The sequence below is a fragment of the Procambarus clarkii genome, chromosome 15 (assembly GCF_040958095.1).
Source record: "Procambarus clarkii isolate CNS0578487 chromosome 15, FALCON_Pclarkii_2.0, whole genome shotgun sequence".
In the NCBI taxonomy this organism is placed as follows: domain Eukaryota; kingdom Metazoa; phylum Arthropoda; class Malacostraca; order Decapoda; family Cambaridae; genus Procambarus; species Procambarus clarkii.
The window spans coordinates 2,457,022-2,462,651 of NC_091164.1; positions in this window are offsets into that span (position 1 = coordinate 2,457,022).

Below are 5,630 nucleotides of genomic sequence, written 5' to 3' on the forward strand. Positions count from 1 at the left end.
TACCACCCACAGGATGGGTACTGGGCCCACTACCACACACAGGATGGGTACTGGGCCCACTACCACCCACAGGATGGGTACTGGGCCCACTACCACCCACAGGATGGGTACTGGGCCCACTACCACCCACAGGATGGGTACTGGGCCCACTACCACCCACAGGATGGGTACTGGGCCCACTACCACCCACAGGATGGGTACTGGGCCCACTACCACCCACAGGATGGGTACTGGGCCCACTACCACCCACAGGATGGGTATGGGGTGCATAATAAATTAAACTAAGCTAACCGCCCATCAGCCTCGATAGGTTAGATGGGCAGCTGAGCCTCGATCGTGTCTGGTTAGGGCATCAAATGCATTTTTTACAGACTGTCAAATGATGAGAAATTGTTGTTCAACTGAGCTGTGTTAGTTGACTGTTCTTAGTCTGTAGAGAACAATCATTACCTTGACCTCGCGTTCCTGTCTCCTCCAGTCAGTAGAGTGACTGGTTAGGTCTTCCATCTTTTGTTCATGAATGCCTCTAACTGTGATATTGGTATTCTGTTAGTGTGGGGTAAATTTGTCTTTCTTTCCCCAGCTAACTTCGTGCTAATATGAAACAGTTTGGGATTAGTTGTGATCACATGATTATCACAATCACATTATGTGATTAGCTGTTGTGACAGCTGACTTACACCTGGGAGTTAGTCAGCTGTCACGGGCTGCTTCCTGAGGGGTGGAGGCCTGGTCGAGGACCGGGCCGCGGGGACACTAAAACCCCGAAATCATCTCAAGATAACCTCAAGATAACATTTAGTCACTTCTCTGAACTCTAACCCAAAGTACTTTTTGGTCACTTTAATATAGGTATGGGACTCGAGCACGCCAAGCCTTCTTCGACCACTTTCATTCGTTTGGGCTCTGTACAGTACTGTAGTTAACCCATGACCATGGCTTCTCCCCATTTTTTTTGGGGGGGGTCCATACAAGGGATATACAAGAGTTGTTACAGTCTTGTACAGCCACTAGTACGCGTAGCGTTTCGGGCAGGTCCCTGGAATACGATCCCCGCCGCGAAGAATCGTTGTTACAACCAATTACACATTTTACTGTTGAGTTAAACAGAGGCTACAGTTAAGGATTTGTGCCCAGTAAATCCTCCCCGGCCAGGATACGAACCCATGACATAGTGCTCGCGGAACGCCAGGCGAGTGTCTTACCACTACACCACGGAGACTGAAATTCATTCCTCACCTTCATTCACTCCGTCCCCCCCCCCATCCCCTCATCATCTTCACCCATAATTCACTCCTGCCATACCCCTTCTCTTCATGTTCTCATTCCTCATAAACCTCCGCGTTATCCGCCCCTCTCTTCGTCTGCCATCTCCTCCCTTCTTTACAGCCCTCATCTCCTCTTCTCTTCCTCCCGTCTCTCTGCCCAAATCAGCAACTGGCAAACAGATAATTAGCTCATTTCACCTCCCCAACTCGAGATGAAGAGAGAGAGTGGAAGCAGCAAAACTCCCTTTCCGAGGGACTGCTTAATTTGGTTTTATTAATTCCTCCCTCCGTCCAGTCCTTTTCACTCGTCGATGCAATTCTGTAATTGTTATAATCCCCTTGGGCACCCAAATTTCCAAACACAATCAGGGAAGTTCCCCCCACTCTCTCTCTCTCTCTCTCTCTCTCTCTCTCTCTCTCTCTCTCTCTCTCTCTCTCTCTCTCTCTCTCTCTCTCTCTCTCTCTCTCTCTCTCCCCCCCCCTGTGTTGGTCCTGGCCCAAGTGCGGTTTGGTTTATGTTTGTATTTGGAGGGTTTAACAGGTGGTTGATGGTTTAGAAGCGAGGTCTAATTGACGTGTAAACGACCCTTACTGATGACTGCTGCACAGGCTGAGGGGCCCATGAACTGCTGTTTTGACTTATTTCTTGACAATGTTGCAAATTGCTTATACTTGTTTATTACTAGTCTAAATGGCCTGTACTTTTTTAACTATCATTTATTCATACATATATATATATATATATATATATATATATATATATATATATATATATATATATATATATATATATATATATATGTATATATATATATATATATATATATATATATATATATATATATATATATATATATATATGCGAACAAGCTTGAATGGTCCCCAAGCCCATATGCGACTGAAAACTCCTCCACACCCCAGAAGGATTCGAACCCAGATAGCCAGGAGCACTATGCACCTTGGCGTACCTGGTACCTTAACCACTAGACCACACGATTGCACAAAAAAATCTTGGTAGTGGGTAGACTATCCAAGATCCGACAGCGCTCGGTGGTCAACTTGGGCATAGATATTTCTATGAATAACCCGTAGAAATATCTACGTATTCACTTCACTTTTCAAGTGAGTAAAAGTATTCACTTTTCTAAGTATTCACTCTCATATTTATATCAAATCGAACTATGTCTGTTGTTAAATCATCCGAGGTCAACCTCCAGACTTCTGAAACCCTCATTACCGACTGGCTTTCAGAGCAATTCAACCTCCTCAGTTCATATGATATGCCCGAAATTCCTTTTTGAAGAAACGGGTCACCTCAGCCTTCAATACTTTGGCAGGCGAAGGAAAGAATCCTTAGAGCGAACTCGTTAACGCAAAAAAAAAGCAATTAATTCGTTCCTTGATCTTTGTCCCGAACTCGTAAATCAGTGTAGAAATTCGTATATATGATCCCTCGATGAGAAATCGGAACTTGTAAATATATATATATATATATATATATATATATATATATATATATATATATATATATATATATATATATATATATATATATATATATATATATATATATATATATATATATATTTGTGCTATAGCTTTCTCCTGGTTGATTGTTAAATCGTAACAGTAAACTCGTCCTGGGTTTCTTCAAGCAAAGTTGTAAGTCGGAAAAAAATATATATATTAATCCGGTCTTTGGTTCTTTTCCCACCAGACGAATTGCAGGCACGCACAGACACGCTCAGTCATGGGCGGGGGCAGCGTTCTTGTGTGTGTGTGTGTGTGTGTGTGTGTGTGTGTGTGTGTGTGTGTGTGTGTGTGTGTGTGTGTGTGTGTGTGTGTGTGCGTGTGCGTGTGCGCATGAGTTAATGCGTAGGTCAGTCTTGAAGGAGATTTGCGCCAAACTTCCAGTTCGGGAGATTTCTATATTGGGTGTATATGGTAAGAGTTGGCATAGAATAAAGAAGAATGACAACTTCAAAGGGTTTATTGATCAATGGAAGACAGCTCGCATTTATACCCTTATCTCTCTCTCTCTCTCTCTCTCTCTCTCTCTCTCTCTCTCTCTCTCTCTCTCTCTCTCTCTCTCTCTCTCTCTCTCTCTCTCTCTCTCTCTCTCTCTATATATATATATATATATATATATATATATATATATATATATATATATATACCCTCGTAGCGCTTCGGATATCATAATCTGTTCAATAAATGTCAATAAATAAGCCCTAATAATGTATGACAGATGCATAGGTTTCGTTTGGGGTTGCGTAAATGCTCGGTGAATCCCTGGCCCATGGATTGGATATGGATTGGTGGAGACCAGGATATGGTAGTGAGTTGAAGTGATTAGGGAGTCCAGTTTGATTAGTGTGTGGTGGAATGTGTGAGGGGGGGGGTCGAAATTGATTAGTATGTACTGAAATGATTACGGATTGCAGTATGATTAGCATGATCTCATTGCTGAACATTACCCAGGAGTTGAAAGTATGATCGAAATGATGAATATATATCGTAAATTGATTGTATGACCGGAAGATTGGATATATCGTGGATATATCCAACATTTAATATATATATATAATAATATATTTAATATAATGTTGGATATATCCAACATTTATGGATATATCAGCATTTAATCAATGTGTGAAATAAAACGACAGTCGATATTTTGATCAAATAGCTGATTATATCGTTCAAGGATAGTTCAGATTATATGCTGAACTGAATCATTGCAAGTTGTGAACGAATCGAGAATTAAAAATATGATGGAAATGATATATAGAATGCGAATTTAATAGTTTGAAGAAATGATACATAAAATGCGAATTGAGAGTATGACAGAAATGCCGAATAAAGTGTGAATTAATAGTATGTACGGAGATCCGGGCTAATTGGGGATTCGCAGCATAATCAGAATTCCGAAATAATTAGGACTTGTATTACGATTGGAACGCCAACCTCGTTCATATGTGTAACACTGGCAAAAATGTGGGTGTGTGTGTGTGTATGTTTACGTACACGTGTGTGTGTGTGTGTGTGTGTGTGTGTGTGTGTGTGTGTGTACGTGCTTGGCTGTGTCACCGTGGTTGAGATCTACCTCCTGGTCCACGCCTCGTAGCGTGTGTACGTCTAAGCAATGGCTATTGAAGCCTGCGTTACAGAGTGCAGTATGGATTAAAAAGGCGAGCGTTACTCTGTTACTATGGCACAATTGCCACTTGGGGTTGTTACCCCAACCCCAAGCTTCTTACCCCAAGTTTGTTACCCTATTAAGGAAATCGTTCCATATTTGTCAACTATGTGACTATGCGTATACAACCTGTCCTCCCACTTAATGCCTCGCATTTTTAACGTCGACCAACACGCAAAAAAATGACGTATTAGTAAAAACTAAAGTACCGTGATATTTCCGTTTTCTGTGCATCGGCTTCGATAGGTTTGGTGGGTTGCTTGGGTTCGTCCGTTTCTGGTTAGGCTAAACAGTTGTATTTTTAACGGAGTGGCAGATCACACGAATGGGCTGGTTGTTAATAACCAACAGTACTGGCTATAGTCTGTACAATGATGTCTTGTGTAATTAACACAATGTAATTTCTGCCAGTTACATTATCGCACACATATAATTTAATTACCATCTGTTACATTATTACACAGCGTATGGTAGAGGACATCAGAGTAAATTAGCCATGTCACATACCACCAGGAGGTATTTAATTTGGGGCGCAGTTGGCAATCAATCATCATTATATGAGCATGTGGCCATTATTGGCAAGCGAGCATCCTGGTGGTGCTGGAATTGGGTATATATATATATATATATATATATATATATATATATATATATATATATATATATATATATATATATATATATATATATATATATATATATATATATATATATATATATATATATAAAGTTGTGAGGGTACCACCTCTGGTGCAAGTGTAGGGACCCCATAGCCTCGGAGAAGAAAATAGAGAGTATTCAGAGAAGACCCTGTGGATTCTCACTAAACAATAAAATATGTTCTTCTGCTACATATATAATATCTATATGTCACAGTTTCACCTGGCTCTCTTCGACGGCAATCCCAACCTGTCCATGTTGGGCACGTACCCAGCAGCAATTATTGGGGAAAATTTGGTTAAGCTAGACCCCGAACATCTGGCCTCCAACTTGGAATAGAGGGAAAGACAGATATTCAGACAGACTGAGAAACATTTCAATTTATTGAGATATATAATAATATGAATGCTGGGATGAGTATATCCCAGAAACTGTGATGGAGCTCAGGTGGGCCCTGAAGACGATCTCACCAACACCTGTTGTCCGTTACATCACTGTTGTAC